The following is a 14,885-nucleotide window of genomic DNA, read 5'->3' as shown; positions in this document are numbered from 1 at the left end:
CAACTATCTGAATTGACATTAAAAAAGATTAAGACATTTATTAAAGCAAAACAAACTTAATTTTCTGTATAAAAACAGTTGTTTCAACCTCCACATCTTGTTTTAATATTGTAGTAGTAGCCTCTCTGAAACCAGGGGAAATCAAAATAATTTGCTGTTTTAAAAATGCAAACATCTGTGTGAATACCTGTTTTAAAATAACTGTTTCAGTTCATAAATGATATTGGAGTAAAAAACAAAGTACCTTACATAACATTCAGTACATCAATAACAACATTGTAGTTCATTTAGACAAGCTGAATAGCAGAAGTTTTAGATTAAATCCAAACCATTACTGTCAAACATCTGATAAACAATGTAATCTTGAGCTATTTCCTTCTATTTAAATTATAACGCCAGACAATCGATGTAAATGTCTATGTTGATAGAATAGTGTTAGAAATAAAAACTACCCTTGCATCGCATTGCAATAGTTATACTTTGTTCCCTGAAGTTGGTAGTAGGCATATAAGCAACGGCAGCAGCGGACTGATATTACCTAGGATTCTACTGGTATTATTGTGGGTTCTCAGGATGTGAACGGATGTAATCATGGATTTCATAAAGGTTTATACTATTGCATGGGTTTTCATGTTTTAGAAGAATGTAGTCATTAGTGTCATAAGTCTTAATGCCACTGCATTTGCTGTGAGCAGTGTGAGGTCATTGTATCTTGTGTAGGCTAGATAGATAGATAGATAGATAGATAGATAGATAGATAGATAGATAATTTATTGATCCCCAAGGGGGCTAGACCAACTGTCAGAGGTGTGGGTGAGTGGAAAAGTACTGGGGGTACCAGGATGAGAGGATCTCATCCTTACATGGTTAAGGGAGAGGGGGTGTTATCAAGCAGGTGAGGACTGGACAGGGATGAGGAGGCCACTGTGCCTTATGAGTTAGGGTCTGTCCAGCTAGGAAGAGAATAAGATAAGGCCACCAAACTGGAAGGAATCAGAAAAACTTAGGGTTACACTATTTTACATATGTTACCTATGCATTACATAGGTTTGCATATAGTTTTATGCATGATGGGAAGATGGTTTCCACCAATGTAAGCGACCCTGCTTGGTACTGATTGGTGAAGGGTGTTGATGGAGATGGCGTGAGAGGGTGGCACTTCTCAAGGTGAGGAGTATAAAATATAGTGTATAGCCCTCTGTAGGGGAGACATTGTCAGGGGCCCCAGCTGATGACATCTCCTCCCTATTGCTTTGATGGTTGGTCTGGACTTTGGTTGGGCTGTACTATCATTGCAATACGGTGAATAAAGATCAACAGTCTTCGAAAAATCTTCTTTCTACATTGTCTCCTTATAGGCTAGTGACAAATGGTCAGAAAGGGCTTTAGTTTTTGAGATACCCCTACCGGAGGTAGAACTAAACCCAACAATGTTTTTCCTCATCTCTAAGGTCTCCCATATATGAAATGGATTCTTGGCTAAAAATATTTTACTGCTAAGATTGTTAAATTAACAGATATTGTTATACACCCCAAAACCAAAAAAGGACTAAAATATAGCCTGTCTGTATTGGAGTTAAGGCATATAAATTAGTGCAGATCAATTACACAAGCTCTGAGACCTTTGAAACTTGGCATGTTTATAGTCAGGAAGTTGCTTTACCTACTAGAAAAGACTGGATGTGAACATATTGATGTATGGAATGAGTAGAGACATGTAAACATACACCTAAAATAAGCGGACATGCAAAATTTTTTTTATATCTATGCAGAATGTTTTCATTTACTTTGTGGCTGCTTTGCCAGGGATTATCATAGAAACACATATCGTCCCCTTAGAATTATAAGGTTCTATCTGACATTTTTGTCAAAATTGAGTTATTGACATATTCTTATTCTGTGACACCTTAAGAAGATGAGGTGAAGTGTTTCTTGTAGCTGTATGCATTTTTGGACATTATATCTAAAGAGGTTTGTTCCACTTATCAGTATAACTCTATGGAATTCTAAAACTTTGAAGCTCAATATCTCAGAACTACTCAGAACGTAGATAGAACCCTATAATTCTAAGGGGACGATATGATGGCTTGTTGGAAAGGTGGGGTTGTACTGAATCCAACAATACCACAAATGTAAATATAGTATGAGAAATTAGGGTGTTCTATCACCCAATGTATGAGGTGTCCAAAATGAAAGAAAACAGAACACTGGCAAAATACAGTCTCAAGTCCAAATCACATTATCAGTGGTGAGAAGAATGTTGACAAATTCATTGTTAGCCTACTGCAAGGTAAGTGCTGATCTATATCTACATTTAATAATGATACATTTCATATGAAACACAGATCTAATTGAATCAGGTTAACAGGAATGAAACACCTTTATTCAAATATTTACATTCACTTGAATTTTGTTTTGGTCAAGTCATTACTGAATAATGGAAAATAATATTGTTAGCTTTTGTCTGTCCAGACCAGCAGTGGACAGTAGAGCCTACACTGCTTACTTCACCCCTAAGTAGCTAAACAGTTAGGGCCCGTCCCATTTCTCCCCCCTTAAAACTTCCACTTGGTTTTGATTGCCCTCAACATTGAAGCCCCCTCGACAAGGGAAGTGGAGGTGAAGATCTTTCCCTATGAATTGGGACACCACTATATGCAAATTACGCAAATTACGCGAACGTGCTCACCTACGTCACGCGCAGCACCGACGTGTCTGCCGGTAGTAGCCTGCTACTATTTTCATTCAGGAACATGCCCATTCCAGTGGTCAATGTTGTGTGAGCTGTGCTGGTTTATCTACGTCTGGTTAATCAACAAAGATATTCGTGTTCATGTGAACGCCAGAACACACACCTTAAATTTTGACGAAACTACCCAGATCAGATATATTAACGTTATTTGATGGGCAGACTCTCTCAAAGCACTCAGCAGATATCATAACATCATCAGATAGCTTTGTGAGATATTTTCTAACATTAGTGTTCAAAACTCAACAGTCCATCAGATGTGCATCAAACTAACATATTCCAACATATTTCGAAATTTTAATATGCTTATTTGCGAAAATATATGAAAAATTTGGCCGGCTCGCTGAGCTCGCACGGTATCCTGGGTAATTTCATCTCCCACTTCGTTTTAAGCCTGCATCGGTCCTGGCTATATTTTGAGGGTTGATTTTAAGGGGAAAATAGCGCTTCCCTTTGCTCCCTAAAGTAATGGGACACCCTAGCCCTACACGTGCATGCGCAAAAAAGAGGGTTAGGGCAAAAATCTAGGGGTAGGGGAGGTATTGGGACGGGCCCTAAGTTGTAGAAACTACTTTCCCTAGCTAAGAAAGTACTTAGCCCTCTGACTAATGTTGCATGTGTAATTCAACTTAATTTGCATATCAATGAAATATCTGAAATGTATATCATTTTTCCTTTTCACTAGTCTCTTGAATTATGGAGAATGTCTTACAGACATTGGATCCAAAGCTTTGTATCATTTGTGGAAAACATTTTGAAAAGGGCAAGAAAAAAGATCCCTATGTCCAAAACCCCACAGTAGAAGGCCTCCTACGCATACTTACCCTTGCTCAGCAGAGAGAGAGATGGTGATGTCCATAAAACTCTGGCTCCATATACAGATGATAAAGTTTCATATCATGTATCATGTAGAGCGAACTACTGCAGTAAGACAAAAATCAGTGAGCAGCAGCAAGTTGCAAATGTTGAGAGTGAGAGCACATCTGCACCAAGAAGGCTGAGTAGGGTTGATACAACATCATTTCAAATACGGAGAGATGGTTTCATTTGTGGGAAGGCCAGCTCTAAACCCGAACCTCTGACAGCAATTTCAACTGGAACAGGCGCAAGTACCAGAGACAAGGTCCTTCTGGCAGCTTCTGAAAGGCTTGATGAAGATAAAAAGGGAGATCCAAGGTCTAACAAGAGCCCAGGAGCAGGACCGGAGCACTCAATGCTTAAAGGGATTTTTATTAGTGCAAACTGACTATTGTTTCGACGCCCATGCGTCTTCTTCAGAGTCAAAACCAAAGATGATGAAGATGTACAACTTTGAATTCTTTCATGCCCAAATCTCTTTGCATACGATACCAAATACCATAAAATGCCTTGCACACTACATATCTAAATGAAATATAGCAGAAGCCATAGAAAAGAATTAAAAAAAAAAGCAGACCAATGTCTATAACAAAGCCTTTATTAAGCTCACTAAAAGACATTGATAAAACAGTATTGTCCAAAGGTATGAAAGTGAGGACTCTCAACTCGTTCACTGATAGCTATGAGAACATACTAACCATTGCTGAGCAAGAAGGTGTGTCAACACAAGAAATATAGATCAAGGACAGTGATGTCTACATCCCAACTGTTCTCACTTGAGACGCTGAACATGGAATTTTTGATGCAGCCATCAACAACTTTTACCAAAATGAAGACACCCTGGATGGGAAGCATACAACTCATGTTATGGCATCGTTGTGTTCCGAAAAGGCCAAGTCTCCACAGCAGATAAATGCCAATAGCAGGTGGAGGAGATAGCTGCACAAGCGAGTCAAACACGCGGACACTAGGCGAGGAGTTGGGGAAGCGATGAGTGCTTCTGGGAATGCGAAAGAGCCGCCAGACCCATTGGAAATGGCGTTTGGTGGACTGGGATGTGATCATGGATTGTTAAGCATGGATAAGTTTGAAACTAGATCTAATGATTTGGAGGAGTTGTCAGGGGAGCATGATAGTGAGAGTACTATAAGCGAAGGTGACGAAGGTGAATGGAATTTAATTCAAAGAGCATCGAAGAAAAGAAAAGGAAATACTAAACTAGATGAAACGAAAAGAGTTAGGACTGAGGTTAAAGTAGTGATTCGATTTCAAACCCCCTGTGTATTAAACCCATTAAAAGTCAGTGAAGCAATTTATAAGCAAATAGGAGAAGTTCGCTCCGTCAGAACGCTAAGAGATGGTAACCTAGTGGTTTGTCAAGACAGAGATCAGAGAATGGGATTGATGAAACTTAAAACGTTACTGGGGAAAAGTGTTAAAGCCCAAGACTGGGAAGAAAGGGGTAAAATAATGGCGGTGATATCTGGAGTATCGACAGACTTGTCAGAAGAAGACATTAAAAGCAATGTTAAACGAGTTCGAGTCAGCAAAGTCAAGCGTTTGAAGTACTTAGGAATGGAAGTAAAGGACCAAGTTTGTCTGTCTTGTTAGTGTTGGATGAGGTTAAGATGCCTGAACGAATCATGATTGGGTATGTAAGTTATATGACGAGGACTTACATCCCCCCACCAACTAGATGCTTTAAATGTCAGCGATATGGACATATTTCTTCTGCGTGCAAATCAAAACCCAGATGTGCTAAATGTGGAGTCGAACATGAATATGGTAAATGTGCGGAAGAAACGAAAATCAAGTGCTGTAATTGCGGAGGTGAACATAGTGCGGCCTACAAAGGGTGCGAAATGCATAAAAGAGCAGTTCAAGTGCAAAATGTTAAGGTAAAAGAGACCATTACTTATACTGAAGCCATTAAAAAGGTTGACAAAGAAAACCAAGCAAAATCAAGGGTTAAAGTAGGTATGGCCCCTTTAGATTTAACCCCTAGTCAAGCTCAAACGACCCAGAAATGTTGTAAGGTAACTGAAGATACTTTAATTGTGGATAAGAAAAGTTTCATTGCTTTTATGGTGGAAGTGGTTAACTGTTCAGCCCAAGTGGCAAGTAGAAGTGATATAATTGAAATAATTAAAAGAGCAGCAGAAAAGTATCTAGAGATTCATGATTTGTCAGTTGACTCAATTCATAACATGGTATTAGGAATTTCTGATAGCCAGGTACCAGGTGGCAGTTCGTAATGAGTCTATCAATTTTACAGTGGAACGCCAGAAGTTTAGTTGCTAATGGTCAGGAACTTAAAAACTTTATTGAGGAATTAGATATTAAACCCAACATTATCTGTATACAGGAAACCTGGTTAAAATCATCACTTGATTTCATAATATATGGATATACAGCAGTACGTAAAGACAGGGATACTGCAGGAGGTGGAGTGGCCACATTTATTCAGCAGGGGATTAATTACAGAGCTTTAAATGCAGATAAAGAGGTTGAAACAGTCCTGGTTGAGATCTGGGTAGGTAAAACTAAGATTAAAATCGTCAACTTTTATAACCCTTGTAAAAGAATCCTGAGAGAAATGCTAGACAATATGTGTGAGGAGGGAAATGGGAAGCTAGTATTATGTGGAGATTTTAATGCACATAACACTCTGTGGGGAGGTACTAAGGTGGATAAAAATGGGAGCACTATTGAGGAGTTTATGGATGATTATAAGTTGGTTTGTTTAAATGACGGAAGGAATACTAGGTATGATGCGTCTCATGGAACAGGATCAGCAATAGATCTTACATTAGTATCTGATCAGATAGCAGGGGTCAGTGAATGGGAGGTTAGTGAAAATTCTCTTGGCAGTGATCATTATATTATTTGGTTAGGTATTAGAAATCAAAATGTGTGCCTTGAAGAGAATTGGTTTCCAAGATGGAGAATGAGAGAAGCAAACTGGGGGTTATATAGCATGAAGGCAAGTGGCAGGCTAATGGGAATAATGTCAGAAATGAGTAATGATGTTGATGAGTTAACCCTTAGAACCCTAAGCTGTTTTAAGGGCATTTTCACTACCTTTATTCATAAGGATTTATTCTGGTCATTGTAAGTGCCACACACATATATTATATATTGTTTTTTTCAGGAGAGTTTAGGCTATTCAGATCTGCCATCATTTCATGTATTAATACTAGCATTGATTTTATTTTGATTTTTAAAGAATTAAAATATAAAAAGTGTATTATAAAAATTCTTATATTTCGACATGTATCTCACCACAGCAAGCTCACAGCTCTACATGCATTTCATGTGTGTGTAGGGCAGACTGTCCTGAATCGGGCAATATAATTGCCATGTTGGAGGGATACTCTGGGGCTGAGCAATTTACAGAAATATTTGCTGTGTGATTTACGGAAATAAATGCCATTTTTTATTTAGTGATGAAAAATGACCTTTCTGCGCTCCATATCTGTGACAGGAACTGATCTGACCTGACTTGACCCGAGGTTGCGTGTTAGCCTGCGTGCCTGTGTGTATGCAGTCATAATAATTCTCAACTCTTTACTGCATTGCCATGAACAAAGTAAAGGCAAAAAAGGTGTTTATTTGTTGAAATTGGGATGCAATGTGAGCCTTGAATTGGATGCCATGCAGGAATTTGCTAGGATCTCAAAACCGGAATATGAACATGCTTTGCCATAGAGAAACACATGATAGCATTGGATTATAAACATGCTTTGCCACAAGAACAGACAAAAACGTGGGGTAAGTCCAGCTATATGAAGTTATTATTTTGCTGTCACTTCGTCTGTTTTATAACCCAGAAGGATGTACTTGGTATCAAATGATAGCTCTGAGTCTCCTCTTTCATCTGACATGCGTGGCATATCTATGCGATCACGGGTCCGCGAGTAATTCAAACGAGAGTAATGAGTGTGCAGCTTGGTTTGTGTACATGACGTTATTATTTTGCAGTCACTTCGTCTGGTTTTATAAGCCAGAAGGATCGATAAACATGGTACCAATGGATAGCCCTGTGCCCCCTCTTTCATCTGATATGCTTGCCATATCGATGCGATCACGGGTTCGCGAGTAATTCAAACTAGAGTAATGTGTGTGCAGGTGAATGCAGAGAAGTATAGACTGTAAATATGATGCAATTTGATTTAATTTCATGATTTTTTTTAATTTTCATACTTGATCGTACAGACAAGTGTGTAGTCTCGTTGGAAAGCCCCACTTCTGCTCTGTCGTGCAATAAAGGTTTCATCTCGCTGCGATGAACCGTTCCGGAGCAATGTAACAGAGAAGAAAGGGTGTGTTTTTTGACGCACTTTGCGTCAATCGGGTTCTAAGGGTTAAATTCAACAATTACAAACATTTTATGTGAGTCAGCGGAGGAGGTTCTTGGCAAATCTTCTGGGATGAGGAAAAGAAGAATGGTACCTTGGTGGTCAGATGATTGTAAGGAAGCAATTAAAGCCAGAAATAAAGCTTTCAAAATTGTTAAATCAAATCATTCCTATACCAACTTAATGGAATATAAAAAATTACACTCAAGGGTTAAAAGAGTCATAAAAGAAGCTAAAAGGACATATTGGCGTGACTTTTGTGGTAAAATAGGAGCAGAAGTCAAAGTGGGTGATGTTTGGAGCATGATTAAAAAGATGGGAGGCATTAGAAGGGAATTTTCTCTACCTGTAATTAAAAATAATGATAAAGAGGCAGTAACTAATCAAGAGAAAGCAGAGATGCTTGCAAAAAGTTTTGTTAAGGTTCATAGTTCAAAAAACCTAACTGATGAGGAATTGTCTTGGAGAGTTAAAGTTATGGATGAGAGTAAAGGCTGGGGAAACAGGTAATAAACGAGAGTGTACTAGATAAGGAATTTACGTTATTTGAACTTAGGAGAGCGTTAAATGGGGTTAGGAATACTTCACCGGGGAAGGATGGTGTATGTTATAAAATGATTAATGAAGTCGATGATATGGCTAAAATGATAATTTTAAGTCTTTACAATAAGGTTTGGGAGCAAGGAAGATTGCCTTTGGGCTGGAAACATTCTGTAGTGGTTCCTATTGGGAAACCAGGGAAAGATAAGACTGAAGTTAAAAGTTACAGGCCAATAGCATTAACATCTAACTTATGTAAGCTTATGGAGAAAATGATCACTAGAAGACTAATGTATGAAATTGAAAAAAGAGGTCTTGTCTCCCCACACCAGAGTGGGTTCCGTAATGGACGTACTACGATGGACCCTGTTGTATGTCTAGAAAATGAAGTAAGGAAAGTGCAAGTCAGTAAAGAATCAGTCTTAGCAGCATTCTTTGATATAGAGAAAGCGTATGATATGCTATGGAAGGAGGGACTGTTAATTAAGCTGAATAGAATGGGTATTAGTGGTAAGATGTTTAACTGGATTAGAGACTTTTTAAAGGATAGAACAATAGAAGTGAGAGTTGGGGTTAATTTTTCTAACATCTATTCAATAGAAAACGGAACACCTCAGGGTAGTGTATGCAGTCCAGTGCTGTTCAACATCATGATTAATGATGTTTTCAATACAATAGACGACATTAGAATCAATAGAGCATTATATGCGGATGATGGAGCTTTGTGGGTGAAAGGACGCAATATTGATAATATTACAACCAAAATGCAACTGGCTATTAACAAAATAGAAAAATGGGCATGTGAGTGGGGTTTTCATTTGTCTATAGAGAAGACTCAATTTATTTGTTTTTCAAAGAAAAGAGTAAATCCCACACTAGAACTTAAGTTATATAATCAATCATTAAAACAAGTTAACGTTATTCGGTACCTGGGAGTGTGGTTTGATGTCAAGTTAACATTTAAGGAACACATACAGAAAATAATTGAGAGGTGCAAAAAGGGCATTAATGTTTTGAAATGTTTGTCAGGGTACAACTGGGGAGCGTCAGGGATGTCCCTTAAAATAATTTATATTGCACTGATAAGATCAGTGTTAGACTATGGATGTATTGTGTATCGTTCAGCATCTAAGACATTGATTGGTGAAATCAATAGAATGCAGGCTAAAAGTCTGAGGATATGTTGTGGTGCATTTAGAACATCTTCAATACCAGCATTACAAATAGAAACAGGAGAAATGCCCTTAAGCCTTAGACGTATTAAGTTGAGTATGGCTTACTGGATTAATTTAAAGGAACATGATGTATCACACCCCACTAAGAAAGTTCTTAACGAGTGTTGGGAATATGGTAGATCCCAGATTTGTAGCTTTGGTTGGGATGGTAATAAAATAGCAAACCAATTGGAAATAGATGGTATCAATTGTAGTAAGACTGTGCCCCTGGTAGGAACTCCACCTTGGTTGTTTTGTTCTCCTATGGTGATTATGGAAACCAAAGAGATAGCTAAATCTGGAGGAGTGTATCAGAACGTAGAGCAATATCTAGAAAGTATGTATTATGATACAACACAGGTCTATACAGATGCATCTAAAGATTCAGAGGGTAAAACAGGTATTGCAGCATATATCCCTGATCACAAAATCTCTATTAAAAAGAGAACATCAGACCATCTGTCCATATTTGCAGCTGAAATGACAGCTATTATTATTGCATTACAGTGGATAGAAGAAGCTAGGCCCCCTAAAGCAGTTATTTGTTCTGATTCAATGTCATCTTTCACATCTATACAAAATGGAGAATCATCATGCCGACAGGATTTATTGAATGAAATTAATAATATCATATTTGCAATCAGTCAACAGGGAATATCAATCCAGTTTGTATGGGTACCTGCTCATAAAGGAGTTGGTGGTAATGAGGAAGCAGACAAGCTGGCAAAAGAGGCAACTAAGGAAGAGGAAGTTCAGTTAAACATTCCACTCAGCAGATCAGAAGTTAAGGTAATCATCAAACACAAAGTTAACTTAATATGGCAAGCTGAATGGGATAAGGAGAAGAAAGGTAGACATTTATATAATATACAAAAGAATATCCTAAATAACAAACCTATGTACCCAAACAGACAAGAGGAGGTTTGGTTTACAAGGATGAGAATAGGCCATACTGGTTTGAATAATAGCTTACATGTTGTAAATAAACATCCAACTGGAAAATGTGAGTTTTGTGGAATGAGAGAGGATGTAGATCATGTTCTTTTAAAATGCTTAAGATTCTCCAGACAAAGAGAAAAGCTAAAGAGGGAAGTGAACGCAGCCAAGAAAGCCTTCTCTTTAGACACCTTATTAGGCGAGCCTAGATCAGGAAACATCACTAGTGCTGTCATCACATTTATCAAAGAAACACAATTAGCAAATAGGATTTAGTTGGTTGTTTTGTGTTTTTTTTTATTTTTTTTATTTATTATTTATTTTTATTTTTTATTTTTATGATTTTCCTTGAAATAACATCCAATTGATTGCATCTCAGTCCAGTAGATGGCGGTAATACACTTTGCCTGTAAACTGCCATAAAACCTGACAGAAGAAGAAGAAGAAGATCTATGAAACTCCCGCCCTGCGTCCTGATTGGCTGTACCATAAAATCGGTTGCAGAAATCAAGAGGTCCCAGATGTTTTTCAGATTGCTTGAATGCGAAGGCGGAACTTCCCCCAATTGAAGGAGGAATGGCGGCATCTGGAGGAAAGGAGCGTAGACATTTGTCTGTTGATCGTGAGCTACAGGCGGTTGGCAACAACTGGACTGTGAATGGTCAGAGGTCAGGAAATGACGGATCAGGAAGTGAGGATGGGGAGATGGATGTTGGACGCGGGAGTTTGGATGAGTGGAAAGCAGGGGGTCAAGAGCGTGCAGATTAGCTTCGGCATGTTAGCATACGCCATTTTCAAATATGGCGCTGCATTGAGCATTTGGAACCAGCTCCATGCACGAAAATCCATGTTGGGCACGAGCTCTCATGCACGTACATGTTGGTGGGCGGGTACCTATCCGGCGGCTACAGCCAAACGTTATTCAGTGCGTATTTCTTGAGGATCCTATGAGAAGACGTGCATATTATGGTTGTTTATCCATCATATGACAAATAAACAAATAAAGAAAATTGTATTGATCTTGTTTCGTTGTTGTTTGTCCCGAACAAACGTAGCCTAAACATGATTAAAGACAATAAATTACACAACAGCGGCATAAAGACCTTGTCTCGTTACACCATGGGTCTCCAACACGTTGCTCTCAACCTATAGCCGCACCCTTTTGGAGCTTGCCAGAGGCTGAAGCACTAGGCTACTACATTTAAACACAATATTGCCGCGAGGCATTCCAGCCTACGAATTTAATAAAAAGTAAACCATGCATAATTAAAAAAAACTCAATTTAGGCTACTTCGCTATGCAATAAGGATTCCATTAGAGCACAATGCACGTTCAATGAATGAAAAAGGCCTTGTCTCACACTTTTTCAACTACACGAAACTTTACAGTGATCATCAAATACCCTCTAGATTTAAATGCCCATCAGCCTCAACATTTAACTATATAATACAAGTCAAAAAGTAAATTAAATCCCATACCAAAACCGAAAATCGTCTGCGTTTGATAGCTGGTATGCCTCCAAACAAAACGCATGTCTCACAATAACGTACAATGTAAGAAATAAAGGTCTGCCTCGAATAAGCATACCTCAAATAAATACCTGTGCTTTGCAGCCTAAGTAAATAGCAGACCCTGGACATAATTTAGGATTTACGGAAATGCAATCATACGATGTTGGACGCCTGGCGATGCTCTGGCCGTCTACTGTGCCTCTGACACCGCTGCCTCATTTGGATGGTAACTCCACAGGTGAGCGCGAAGATTGGACGTCGTGGATGCGTAAGTAAACTGTTCTTTGCTGAGTCCGCAGACAACATTCTCTTTAACCGTTACTTTACCATCTGCGGTGTACAACTCAAAGTAAAGACACCACATTTTAGATGAGTTGGGGACGTAATTGTCCGCTCAGGCTGACCGTTCTGTGCGTTATCTTCAATACTATCTTCAATAATATTGAATATCTTCAATATAATTTTCAAAACAGGGTGGCTATTGAGGGCTCTGGCTTCAGTCATTATTGTGGCTACTAGCTATTATTGGCTTGATTTGGTCATGGGCCAACGCTAGAATACGTTTAGAGCACCCGCTATGAGATGGCAAACAATAAAATAAAAAACAAACTTTTTACAAACTGTAAAAATGCGCTACACTTGGCACTAAAAACCGAATAGTTTATTTATAGTTCGACTACGGATATTTCACGTCAAGTTCGAATGCATATTTGCAGCAGGACAGCAAGCAGACCGCTCTTAGTTAGAGCCGCTGTGTTATCCAATGAAATTAAGTTGCGCTTCAGGGCGACTCCACTCGGACTCCATGCGCGTTCCCGAGCAACTTTTTCTTCTTCTTGTTACGTGGCAAGCAAAGTATGTGCATTATCGCCACCCTCTTACTGGAGGACAACTCTCTTTTTACAGAATATCCAATAAAAATCGACGTGGTTCATGCGTCATTTCCAGCTTTAGAACTTGGCGCATGGTCAGAGCCGACTGGCGCTGGATCTGAGCCCCAGTGTTCAATATGGCGTTGACTATGAATTGGCCGGATTTACTAGCCTAGCCTCCACCATTCATTTGTATGGAGGGCGGGACTTAGTCACTCTCTCCAGTTATATATAATACCTCCATGGTGGAAAGTAATCAATAGGAAACGGAAAACTAAAGATAGAGACGAATCAGATTATAGTGACATTGATAAAGAAATAAAAACGGTGAAAAGGAGTGAAGATGAGTTCAAGGTGTTTATCAAATTGTTACAAGAGGGGACTACTTTTAACGAGTGGAGTCCAATCCAACTAACCAAAAGTCTGCATAAAGACATTGGGGAGGTAAGGAGCGCTAAACAATTGAGGAATGGTTCTTTACTGGTTATATGTAAAAGTGATGAACAACAACAGAAAGCAATAAAGACAAATAAACTAAATGGACAGCGAGTGAAGTGTTCAATGGCATATGACAAAAACTTTGTTAGGGGTGTGATCTCTGGGATTCCTCTAAGTGAGTCAGTGGATTCAGTGAAAGAAGGAATACAAAATGTTAAAGTAAGGGAAGCAAAGCGACTTAAAACAAGAAGGAATGGAGTTATATGTGACAGTCTAGCAGTACTGTTAACTTTTGACGAAGCTAAACTCCCAGGAAAAGTCTTGATTGGTTACATGAGCTATGATGTCAGGGTTTACATTCCTCCACCACTGCGGTGTTTTAAATGTCAAAGATATGGGCATGTAGCGGCGATATGCAAGGGCAAACAAAGATGTAGCAAATGTAGTGGTGAACATGAATATGGAAAGTGTGAAGAAGGGGCAAAACTAAAATGTTGCAACTGTGGAGGAGAACATAGTGCAGCATATGGAGGTTGTGAGGCTAACAAAAGAATGCAGGAGGTACAGCGAATTAAAGTAGTCCAAGGGGTTTCCTATGCAGAGGCAACTAAGAAAGTCCCAAGAGGTGTAGGTGTACCGGTAGAAACAATAAAGGATGGGACTAAAGATGTAAAGGAATGTGTAAAGTGTGATCAACTAAAAGAAGATACGTTGATTGTGAGTAAAGGTGATTTTGTGCTCTTCATGGCTGAGATAATCAATTGCTCAGCACAGACCACTAGTAGAACTGAAAGAATTAAAATAATTGTAAAGTCAGCTGAAAAATACCTGGATGCAAAGGGAATGCCTTGGGAAAGAGTAAGAGATATTCTTAATGATGAAACACAACAATCACAGTCATGGAGTGGGCCTGCATAATGGTTTTAATTATACTTCAGTGGAATGCTAGGAGTTTAATTGCAAACGGCCAAGAATTCAAAAGCTATGTTGAAAATTTACAAGAGAAACCTAATATTATTTGTATACAAGAAACCTGGCTAGTGCCTAGGTTGGATTTTGTAATAAAGGGGTATGACTCTATAAGAAGGGATAGGGAAATAGGTAAAGGAGGAGGAGTTGTAATTTTTATACAAAGGGGACTTCAGTATAGAGAGGTAAAGAGGGGGAATGACTTGGAATACATTGCTACAGAAGTATGGACAAATGAAGATAATGTGACAATTATAAACTTTTATAACCCATGTAGACAAGTGGAGATAAGGCAACTGGAGGATATTTGGAAGGATTTGTCAGGGAAAATGATCTGGTGTGGGGATTTTAATGCACATAGTACATTATGGGGAGAGAGGGATGATGGGAATGGAAATGTAGTCGAAGAATTTATGGAAGAGAAAGAGTTAGTATGTTTG

The sequence above is a fragment of the Alosa pseudoharengus genome, unplaced genomic scaffold (genome assembly GCF_046254945.1).
Source record: "Alosa pseudoharengus isolate Yale_2024_CS ecotype anadromous, Long Island Sound unplaced genomic scaffold, YU_APseudo_1.1 YU_APseudo_1.1_scf_21, whole genome shotgun sequence".
Taxonomy (NCBI): Eukaryota; Metazoa; Chordata; class Actinopteri; order Clupeiformes; family Clupeidae; genus Alosa; species Alosa pseudoharengus.
The sequence above is the reverse complement of the archived record's forward strand: the minus strand, read 5'-3'. Positions refer to the sequence as shown.